This window comes from Equus caballus, chromosome 9 (genome assembly GCF_041296265.1).
Source record: "Equus caballus isolate H_3958 breed thoroughbred chromosome 9, TB-T2T, whole genome shotgun sequence".
NCBI classification, from domain to species: domain Eukaryota; kingdom Metazoa; phylum Chordata; class Mammalia; order Perissodactyla; family Equidae; genus Equus; species Equus caballus.
The window spans coordinates 34,177,502-34,189,660 of NC_091692.1; the positions used below are offsets into that span (position 1 = coordinate 34,177,502).

The window sequence follows — 12,159 nt, forward strand, 5'->3', positions numbered from 1 at the left end:
GTCATGTTGTGAGTGGTAATTATTTTGCATTGGGAAAGAATGTGCACTGTTTCATTGTTGAGTGCAGTGTTCCACATTTTTCAGTTAGGTATTTGCTAACCTGTGAGTTGTTTGTATGTGTATTTGTACTTCTACTATATTTTGAGTATGTTGTATTGAAGTCTCTCAATATGATTGTGGATTTGTGTAATTTTCCCACTATTTCTGTAAATTTTCATTTCTTAGTTTGAGAGCAATGCTATTGGGTACATTCGTATTTAGAATTGTCATAATTTTTCACCGTATTGATCTCTTTCAGGACCTTAAAGGAATCTTCTGCTTTCCATTGTTTCTTTTGAAAAGCTTGCTCTAAGTCTTACTGTTGCTTCTTTGAAAGTAACATGTATCTCCCCTCTGGATAATTTTAATATTATTTGTTTTTGAATTTTAGCATTTTTAATTTGGTATGCCAAGGTCAGATTTTCTTTGTATTCAATCTACATAAAATTGATTTAAGTAATTATTTGATAAAATTTATAATTTGATATAAATGTTTAATATAAGGTATGGGTACATTTGAACATAAAATGTTTGATGCAACATTTGTTTCAAATGATTATTTAGTTAAATAATACTTAAAATAGCATGAAGTGGGGCCAGCCCAGTGGTGTAGTGGTTACGTTTGTGCACTCCACTTCAGTGGCCTGGGGTTTAAGCCATGCTGTGGTGGCATCTCATACACAACATAGAGCATGATTGGCACAGATGTTAGTTCAGGGCCAATCTTCCTAACCAAAATTAAATAAATATGGATATATATATAAAATAAAATAAAATAGCATGAAGTACATTTTAGTGTGTTTTATATTTTTGAGCTTGGTCCTTGAAAAGTGAAAGAGCTTAAAGTTACAAAGATTTTATCATAGCTTGCATTTAATTTTAAATAGACTTTTTCCACTGTTTCACTTTTTTAAATCTTATTAAATTGTATGGTAGTTTAGGTTTGTACTTAGCTATCATTTACAAATAATTATATAAATCTTTGTTTCAGTTAACAAATTGACTTCCTGATATATTTTGCAATAATTTAAATTAAATGTATCAATTTTGAATGTGGGCTAATGTGCATTTTTAGTTACGAATGTTGGCCCTTGAATTCTCATAAGACCTAGCCACTATGTACATGGTGCTCAATGGATAAAATACCCTAACTAGGCATAATTCTGTTATAACCTTTCTGAGCTGCTCATTTCAGGGGCATCAAAGTCATAGAACTGATTCACTCTGCCTGCAGGCAGCAGAGCCTTTTAGACCCTGATGATACAACGCATGCCATAAATTATGGGACCTACAATGTCTTACACTTTAAATTTATTTTCATGTTTCTTCTTCAGGCCCACTATTTGTAGTGATGATGGTCTTCTTTGTGATCCAATTCATTATGATTAAGATAAACCCTACCTCAGTGTCTTACTCAATTTAACTCCAATATCAAGTAACCTAAAACATACAAAGTGTCAACCACTTCATTTTCCAGGATTTTAATGACAATATCCTCCTTTCTCACCACAAATAGCTATATTTACAAATATCACACCATTTTATTTCTGTTAAAACATCTGTGCCCTCAAAATCCAGCCACCTCTCTACTCAGCTACTACATTTCTATTTATCCTGCTTCCTGTTCCCCGGTGGGTAAGGTATATAAGATTATTCATAAAAGGCTACTATATCAAAATGGTTTAAAGAAATTTATGAGAAAGATATTAGTCATTATTCAATAGGCTATTACCTCCCACTAGTTTTTTTTCTGGATAATATCCTCTCCCATATCTGTATTTTTCATCTCCTCTCTCTTTCAAATCTTTGTCTTTAGTGTAACAACTTGCATTTCCCACCCTTCAATAATCATGTACCAGTCAACATACTCATGATTCAAACTTCACTTCAGACACTAACTTCTCAAAGAAATCCTTTCTGATTTACTTCATTCATTTTAGGTATTGGTTATATTTGCTGGCACAGTATCTTGTGGTTACTTCTAACCTACCTATTATGATTTTGTAGTTTTGCATTCTGATTATTTCTCCCACTAACCTGTGAGTTTCCTAAGGGCAGTGATGAGTCTCCCCATCAGTTCAAAGTATATGTGAGCTCTTAACACAACAGAGACACATGATACATATGCACATGCTTAAACATCTTTTTAAAGTAATTTAGTGTATATATACATACACACAAAACCAATGACTAAATAACTTAAATCCAGTTTACTTGGAAGTGGAAGCTTACCCTTGACCACCCATATTTATCTTTTTTACACAAAAGACTTGTTGGGTTCCAACTTTGGAGAAACCTCACCAGCGATCTACTCTCCCAAATTTCCTACTTTATGACTTTACCTACATTATACGTTTGTCTGAGATGGTAACAGCTTACATTTTGATCCTAACTTGACAGTTACCTACTAAAAATTCTTTATGTCTATTTACTATGTCAGTCAATTATGTTGTGCATAAATGTGTCCCCATTGCTCTTCTCCTGGTTTTGGAAATTCTTGGCCCTTGGTTCAGTTGGCTCTTCAAAATATTATTTTTAATCTTTAAAACAATTCATTATCATTCAATATTTTTATGGTTATTTGTCCATATATATTGCAGGTTTGTTTCTCCAGAAGCAGACACCAATATGGAGTAAGGGTGCAAGATGTATATTAGATGGCAAAGCCTGAGAAAAGCAGGGGAGAAAGGAGACCTGAAGGAAGATTCAATCTGCAAAGCAGAACCAACAGGGCATTGGCTAAACTGGAAGGCCAATCTGTACTGAGTATAGTCCACCAGAATGATGTGATTGGACTAAAATGGCCAGGCTTTTATTCCCTGCCTTGCCAAGTCACCTGACACAGGATGCTCAGGGAAGGACTAGAATTTGGAGAACAGCTCTCTGCCGCAGAGGCAGACCACAAGTAGTGAGAGCTGGAGGCTGTCTACTGAAGGCACTGTCCAAGGTGAGTACCATATCCTTTATTGAGAAGAATCAGAGCAGTGCATCTATCTCTGAGTCTATAACATAACATGTAAGTATGTAATGTGTGTGTATATATGAAAGCCTAACAATTCTATAAACCCAAAGGAAAAAGTATGATGACCTTTGGCCTTGTGAGCAAAGTATTCACAAAGAATAACATCTGTGAGCTATGCTTGCAGTGTGAAGTAGCATATATTTACCTTGTGAGACTCTCTTTCTCTTGCTCTATTATTGGTTATATCAGTGGCTTTGGATCTTACAGATAAATTACTGTGGCTTTTAACATTAACAACTAAAATACAATGTAGAACTCACACTTTTGCCACTGACAACTGATGACCAAGAATCAGAACCTGCTTTGTGTTTCAGACATATATATTAAATTTCAATATTATTGGTACTCTCACAGGAAATTGAATGCCCTGTTTACAGAATTAAAGTAATTGTTTCGAGAGAGAGGTTAACATTATTTTTCAAGGTATTCTTTTGTGTTCTGGGGAAAGAACAGTTTGCCAAAGAGTAATTGTCATTTCATTTCTTTATGGCTTTAGTTCTTGTTAACTCTTTTATTATTTTCCTTTAAGTTCTATGCTTAGTCATTAAAGAGATGTTGAAAACATAACTTCCTCATTTGAAGATGATGTAACTTTTCACCAACATTCGCAAGCATGCACAATATTAAATCCCTCATGCCTAAAGATCGTGACATTTAAATGTCTATAGAAAATGGTATATTCTTGGAATAGTACATTTATAATCTCTTGGTGAGGCAAAGAAAAATTATTTTGCTTTGTTGTCATAGCAGTTAATTCTAATAAACACAGCAGCAAAATTTTTATGATATTTTATCGATATGCCAACCACAACACAATCAAAGTACAAATTCTTATTTTCAGGATGGAGAAGAGAGAAATCCCAAATCACTGGATTCCTTTTTAAGGCATAATTACTAGAAATGGAATAACCACTTGCTGGAAGGCAAAATTAATAGCGAGGAACTGTGTTATGAGCTAAACATTCATAATTCTATACACTGGCATACAGGTCTGAGATATATAAGTTATATCTTATACTATGCTAAAGGCTTAGTGTAAAATGACTTCAACAACATTATCATCCTGTTTTTTTCACATAAAAATGTAACCGGTGGTGGATAATTAGAGGAACATATCCCCTGTAGTAGTGGAAATAACAAAAATAACATTTTGCATTTGGATAATAGTTCCGTATTCCTCTGGGAAACTGAATTCCATAAGCAACAATAACCAAATATCTTTGAGATGATCATATAGCAGCTGTTGTGTTAATTTCTATTCAACTGAAATGGTTATAAGATGTCATACAAATTATCACAGAAAGCTTCCTGGCCAAAACAAAGCTATTAAGTCATGATAAACCTCATATACTTAGGTTTCAGACTATGACACAAAGGAAATCTCATACACAAATAAAAGTACTTAATACCTGAGAGTTCTCGTTAAACTGAAAACTAGGTAGTGGAAGATCAACATTTAACGAATTCAAATCCAATGTTTCTTACTACAGCTTCCTTGAGGTATCCTCTCATCTTCCCACATCCTGCTCAGGTTTTTTTGCATACACTAGCCTTAATGATTCTTTTAATGGCTACCTCTCTTAAACCCGTCCCCAAATCTAATGAATTATCAAGTTACAATAATTAGATATTAAAATAATCTCAAATTCCCCTACCTACACTGTTTTAGCTCCTTGTTGTTTCTGTATTTTGGTTTTGCCTAGATCACACCGTTAGCATATTGGGTTCCTGGTCTCCATTTCATCCTCCACACCACTATGAGGCAATACATTCTGATTGCAAATCAATTCATAGCACTTTCATTTCCCCTCTAATTCTAGTGTCAGGCTGTTTGGGGATAAATTGTGTCCCCTCAAATTTCATATGTTGAAGTATTAACACAAGTACCTCAGAATGTGACTGTACTTCATGGTAGGGAATTTAAAAAGGTAAAATAAGATCATTAGTGTGGGCCCTAATCTAATACGATTGCTTTTAAAAGGTGATTAGGAAGGACACAGATGTACACAGAGGGAAGACCGTGTGCAGACACAGTGAGAATATAGCCTCTGCAAGCCAAGGAGAGAGACCCTCAGAAGAAACCAATCCTGGTGACATCTTGATCTCAGAATTCTAGCCTCCAGAATTGTGAGGAACAATATTTCTGTTGTCTAAGCCACCCACTCCAGTCTGTGGCACTGGTTATGGCAGCTCTGGCACGCTAAAACACAGGCTTGTGTGATTGTTTATGGTCAGGTGTCTCAGCCTCATCCCTGCTACTCCTCCAATTTATTTGTTATATCACACTATTTTTCTTTCTCTTTTTTATTCCTCCACATCCAAAATATAAATTTCTTTTAATGTTTTTCCATTCAGATTAGGCATTGCCTTTTTTTTTTTTTGATAAGTTCTTGAAGCAATATTCACTTTTAGGCAAACATTTGTATACCTTCTCGTGACTCTATTTAAGACACTTATCATGTTTGCATATGGGTATCTTTTCCTAGATTTAGTAATTTTTCATTGATTATTTCCAAGTCCTTATTTGACTCCTGGATTTGCTGATAAGTACAAGTTAAACGAATGATAATTGGAGGCTTTGTCATCATTGACTATTAATCTGTTAGGTTTTAGACTTCAACATGATTCTCAATGTCCCTCCAGATGTAACTAATTAGAAGAGGTAGAACTAATTCACACTACAAACAGATACTTGAACTTTCCATGAAATAGTCATATGATGTAGGACAATGAATTAAGGATATTTTTAATCACTTAAAATTCTCTGTTTGCTAAAAGAGTAGAACTTAAACGTTCTCATTACAAGAAAAAAATGTGTTACTATGTGTTGTGATGGATGTTAACTAAACTTATTGTGGCAATCATTTCACAGTGTATACATACATCAAATCACTATGTTATTTACCTAAAACTAATGTAATGTTATACGTCACATGCTCCAATTAAAAAATAAATTAAAAATAATAATAATAAATAAAAAAAGGAAAAAGGTTAATGTCAATAATTTTAAAAGGTGCCCAGCCCCTGTATTTCCAACTCAACTAGACCCTTGGTTTTCTCCTCCATCAAGATTTGCAGTCCTGTCTGAGAAATTGCAGGGGTCTGTTTACATACTGAAAACAAATAAAACTTCTGGCTAACCTTTAGTCACAGGTCAACTGGAACATTGTAGGTCAAGATCACTTGCTTTAGAAGCTATGGGAAGAGAAAGCATTTCGCTTTTGTACAGAAGTTTCTTTTCCGGGATGTGAAGGTGCAACCACGGTAATAGTCTAAATTAATCTCCATCACTTTGTAGTGGCCCCAAAACATCCTAGAATAAATAAGCTTACCATTCTTGAAAAAATTTGTCTGAAACCTCTTATTAGGGAAAGCATATGAAAAATGTTGAGGAAAGGACTATATGTATAAGAATGGGGAATTTGTTTTGAAACATTACCTTAAAAATTTAAAAAATATTTCCGTTTTCCTTAAGTGGACAAAAATAAAATTAGCCTCTTGTCTAGACCTTAAAATCACTAAAGGAATAGAGTTCCTCAAGTCCACTTGGATTCCTCACTAAATTTATTCAATCACATACCTACTACCACAACAAAAGGCATCAATTTATTATCATTTTAGTCTTTCAAGTTTTTGTGTGGAAAATCACCCACTTTTCCAAATAATCAATTTTCCTTTGAATTAGTTCATAATATTTCTCCAAGAAAAATGAATGCATTAAAAATATTTTTACTTTAAAATAATTTTAGATTTCTAGTAAAATAACAAGGACAGTACAGAGAGTTCCCATATACCCTACATGCAGTTTCCTCAGCTGTTAATATCTTGCATTACTATGGTACATTTGTCTCAAAAAAATGAAGCTATAGATTACTATCAACTAGTGTCCATACTTTATTCAAGTTTCCTTAGTTTTTATCTACTGTCCTTTTTATGTTCCAGGATGTCATCCAAGATACCATATTACATTTATTCACTATGTCTTCTTATGCTCCTCTTGGCTGTGACAGTTTCCCATACTTTCCTTGTTTTTGATGACCTTGATGGGTTTGGAGTCCTCCTCAGGTCTTTTATAGAACAGATTTTGTGAAAAACACAGCATTGTGTCAGCACCAATACAGTATCAAACACTGTATGTCCTAAAAGTCCTAAAAAAAAAATCATCTGCACTTTACGTATCTGACCTTCCTGCATCCCTTAAGCTAAACCTTTGGCAACCTCTGACTTGTTTTTCATCTTTATTGCTTTTTCTTTTCTAGACTATCTCATGAATGGAAACAAAGTATGTAGCCTTCTCAGATTGTCTTCTTTCACCTAGCAATATGCAGAAATACCTTTCTGGAGAGGAAAAAGCCACATTCTAGTCAGGGCACTTCATGGCTGGGAGCAATCTTAAGGAATGAAGCATTCCCTGGAGGATCTTAGTGGGATCTGAGTGGGAGAACTTTGCCATGATAAACTGCTTTTGAACTCAGCACACTGGAGATGACTGTCATATTATCTGGCTTTGTTGGATACTAACAACAATGGGGAAGACCCCTAGGAAAGCTATTGAACATAAGAAAAAGAAAAACTTGATCTTAAAGGGCCAATGCAAAAATTCACCTGTTTCAGACAGCAACACAAAATCATCAGAAAGAAAGGTGCAGCAAGGCCTTGGGCAACTTGTGGGCCTGCATATGAGGAGTGTTTGGGATCACTGCAGTAGGATGATTGGGTCTGCCTCTGTGGGGGCAGGCAAGCACAAGAGTTGGGCCTGCATTGGCAGAGTGTCTGGGGCCTCTGCAGCAGGGTAAGTGGGTCTGCTTTAGTAGGGCAGTGTGTGCACATGGGGCAGGACTGCATTGACAGCATGTGTGGGCCTGTGGGCAATGGAACTTTTCAGCTACAGCAGACTTGTGCTTCTCAACAGACACATAGGGGACCTAAAATATCTTCCAAAGTTTGAAACAATTGTGTGCTGCCATGCCGAGGGCCAGCCTTACAAACATGCACTACTGAGATAGCTGACAACAGCTTTGCAAACTGGAGGCCTACAGCAATTGTGAGCCCCTGAGCCTAGCAACCACTATGTCTCTCTCCAAGCTCGAGAGACATAGCCGATCTACCTAATACATAGTTATAAGCAAGAGAAATAGGTAAAATGAGGAGACAAAAGAATATGTTCCAAATAAGGGAACAGGAGAAATCCTCAGAAAAAGAACTAAATGAAACAGAGTTAAACAATTTACCTGATAAAGAGTACAAACTAATAGTCATAAGGATGCTTACTGAAATTGAGAGAAGAATAGATGAACATAGTGAGAACCTCAAAAAAAATTGGAAAATATAAAAGAACTAATCACAACTGAAGAATACAATAATGGAAATGAAAAATTCACTAGAGGAACCAATACCAGAGAATATGATACAGAAGAACAGAAAAGGGAGCTAGATGAAAGACAAGAGGAACTCACCCAAGCTGAACAGAAAAAATAAAAAAGAATTAAGAAGAATGAAGACATTCTAAGGGCCCTCTAGCACAACATCAAGCACACTAACATCTGTATTATAGGTATCCCAGTAGAAGAAGAGAGAGACAAGGGGGCAGAGAATATATTTGAAGAAATAATAGCTGAAAACTTCCCTAACCTAAAGAAGGAAACAAACATCCAGGTAGAAGAAGGACAGAGAGCACCAAACAAGATGAACCCAAAGATGCCCGCACCAAAGCACTTCATAATTAAAATTTCAAGAACTAAAGATAAAGAGAGAATTCTAAAGCTTCAAGAGAAAGGCAAGAAGTTACATACAAAGGGAACCCCAGAAGGCTATCAGCTGACTTCTCAGCAGAAATCTTATAGGCTAGATGAGAGTGGTACAATATATTTGAAGTGCTGAAAGGAAAAAACCTATAGCCACAAATACTTTACCTGGCAAGGTTATTATTCAGAATGGAAGGAAAGATAAAGAGTTTTCCAGACAAGGAAAAACTAAAGGAGTTTATTACCAATAAACCAGCCTTACAACAAATGCTAAAGGGACTTATTTAAATGGAATATAAAAGAGTACAAATAGGGATAGGAAAACTATCAAAAAAATAATAAAATCATTGGTGAAGGCAAATATATTATACAGGTAGAAGATTGACCACTTATGAGGCTAATATGAAGGTCAAAAGACAAGAGTACTAAAATTGTCTATTTCCAACAAAAGAGGTTATCAGCTACACACACAGAAAAAAGAGGTTAATTATGATATCAAAAATATAAAAATATGGGAGAAATGGAGTAAAAGAGAAGAAATTTTAGCTGAAGGTCAAACTTAAGAAACCATCAACTTAATATAGATTGCTATTTACATAAGTTATTATATATGAACCTCATAGTAATCACAAACCAGAAACCTATAATAAACACACAAAATATTAAGAGAAAGGAGCCTAAACATACTACTAAAGATAGCCATCAAACCACAAGGGAAGAGAGCAAGAGAAGAATAAAGGAAGAGAGAAGAACTACTAAAACACCTGGAAGAAAAGTAAAAAAAAACACAATAAGCACATACTTATCAGTAGCTACTTTAAATATCAATGGACTAAATGCTGCAATCAAAGACATAAGGTGGCTGAATGGATTAAAAAAGCAAGACCCATATACCTCCTGCATACAAGAGACACACTTGAGACCTAAAGACACTCACGAATGGCAAGTGAAGGGATGGAAAAAGATATTCCGTGCCAACAGAAACGAAAAGAAACCTTAGCTATCAATACTTATTTTCAGACACAATAGACTTTAAAACAAAATTGTAGCAAGAGACAAAGAAAGGCACTACATAAAGAAAAGGGAACAATCCAACAAGAGGATATTACACTTGTAAATATCTATGCACCCAACATAGGAACAACTAAATATATAAATCAATTATTAACAGACACCAAAGGAGAAATAGATAGCAACACAATAACAGCAGTGGATTTAACACTCCCTCAATGAATGTCATCAATGAATAGATCATCCAAACAGAAGATCAGTAAAGAAATATGGCCTTAAATGATGCGTTAGATCAGATGGACTTAGATGTATACAAAACATTCCATCCAAAAACCACAGAAAATACATTCTTTTTGAATGCACATAGAAGAGTCTCCAGGATAGAGCACATATCAGGCCACAAAAGAAGTCATACATCTTAACAACAACAAAAAACAAACAACCTATTTAAAAAGTGGGCAGAGGATCTGAACAGACATTTTTGCAAAGATGATATACAGATGGACCACAGGCATATAGAAAGATGTTCAACATCACTAATTATCAGGAAAATTCAAATCAAAACTACAGTGAGATATCACCTCATGCCTCTCAGCATGGTGTAATTAACAAGACAAAAAATAACACGTGTCGGAGAGGATGTGGAGAAAAGGGGACTCTCATACACTGCTGTGGGAATGCAAACTGGTGCAGCCACTAGAGAAAAGAGTATTGAGATTCCTCAAAATATCAAGAATAGAACTACCATATGATCCAGCTATTCCACTGCTAGGTATTTATCCAAAAAGAAGAAAACATGAACGCATAAAGGTGTATGCACTCCTATGTTCATTGTGACATTATTCACAATAGCAGAAACTTGAAACAACCTAAGAGCGCATCAAAGGATGAATGGATAAAGAAGATGTGGTATATATACACAATGGAATACTTCTCAGCTATTAAAAAGATGAAATCTTGCCATTTGGGACAACATGGATGGACCTTGAGGGCATTATGCTAAGTGGAATAAGTCAGATGAAGAAAGTCAAATACTATACGATGTCACTTATAAATAGAAGATAAAAACAACAACAACAACAAACAAACATTTAGATACAGAGATGAGTTTGATGGCTACCAGAGGGGGAACAGTGAGGGGAGAGAGCAAAAGGGGTGACTGGGTACATGTGTATGGTGATGGATGGTAATTACTCTTTGGGTGTAGATCATGATGTTAGACTACACAGAAGTTGAAAATGTAATGATGCACATCTGAAATGTATAGAATGTTATAAACCAATGTTACCTCAATAAAAAAATTTAAAAATTAGAAATAAAAAAGAGAGAAATACTTTTCGTTTGTTCAAAACCTTCAAACAGTATTATCATGGACTATAATGCAATATGTAGAGCATAAACCTGTAATGTTTTTCTCCTCACTAAACACTGACATTTGAGATATATGTAAGTTATTTCTCAGAGCCATGCTATGCATGGAGTGAGCTACATAGTAGTTAAAAAGCAAAACTCAGAAACTGTTTCATGTATTTTGGAGAAAGGATATGTTGAAAAATAACTGCCTCAAATAGGATCTTTGAAATTATAAAAGGCCGCAAAGTAAATACAGGGAAAAATCTTAAAAAGAGAACAAAATCTGTCAGGAAATGAAGAAAGAAGATGTTGTTCAGTTAGCAGAATTTATATGAAATTCTCTCTTGCTGCTGCTGCTTTGAAGTGTTTTAAGGGAAATGGAACTTGATATTTAAGTTTACCAGGGATTTTGGAGAAAATAACTTTACCAATGATAAGTCTTTAGAAGGGTTGGCTGAGGAAAGATTCTTAGTATTACAATATCTCCTCTGTAACTAGTGCTCAGGGATGATATTATGCCACTTTGGTCTGAGGATACTCATTGTGAGTTTGTTGCTAATAAATACTGATGATGAACTGGGAGCTGCTGTAAGCAAAGGTTCTTCACGCATTGTGAGTTCATGGGAAGTGAGGTCATACTTTTTCAGATGCAGCTTCTTTGGCCATTGGCTGTAACTGAGAGTGAAGAGGAATATGGCAAGGAGGCAGTAAGTCCTTAGCATCTCCCAAAAGTGCATTTTCTTTTGCAAGGCACATAGAGGAGAACCAAGATCTAGAAAAGAAAATCATTCCTGGAGAGTGGCTAACACATATATTGGAAAGATTTCTACCTTGATCTAACCAGCTGGATAAAAACAATGTAATACAGTTAAAGTCTGTGCTTTAAAGAACTGTGCTTTGTCTCCTGGTTTCTTTTATTTATCACCTACTTATGAAATGCATATTTAGCCTACAATTAGTGACCATCAAGCAAATGAACATTCAAATCAT

General features: G+C 35.1%; 1 long non-coding RNA gene across 1 annotated transcript; it reads left to right on the forward strand.

Annotated features, from left to right (window-relative positions):
• The first annotated feature begins 2,639 nt into the window (after positions 1-2,639).
• On the forward strand, positions 2,640-8,486 carry LOC138915403 (uncharacterized). Its single transcript, XR_011421297.1, has 2 exons — positions 2,640-2,986; positions 7,321-8,486. It is a non-coding gene; the product is annotated as an uncharacterized lncRNA (long non-coding RNA).
• The last annotated feature ends 3,673 nt before the right edge of the window (positions 8,487-12,159 follow it).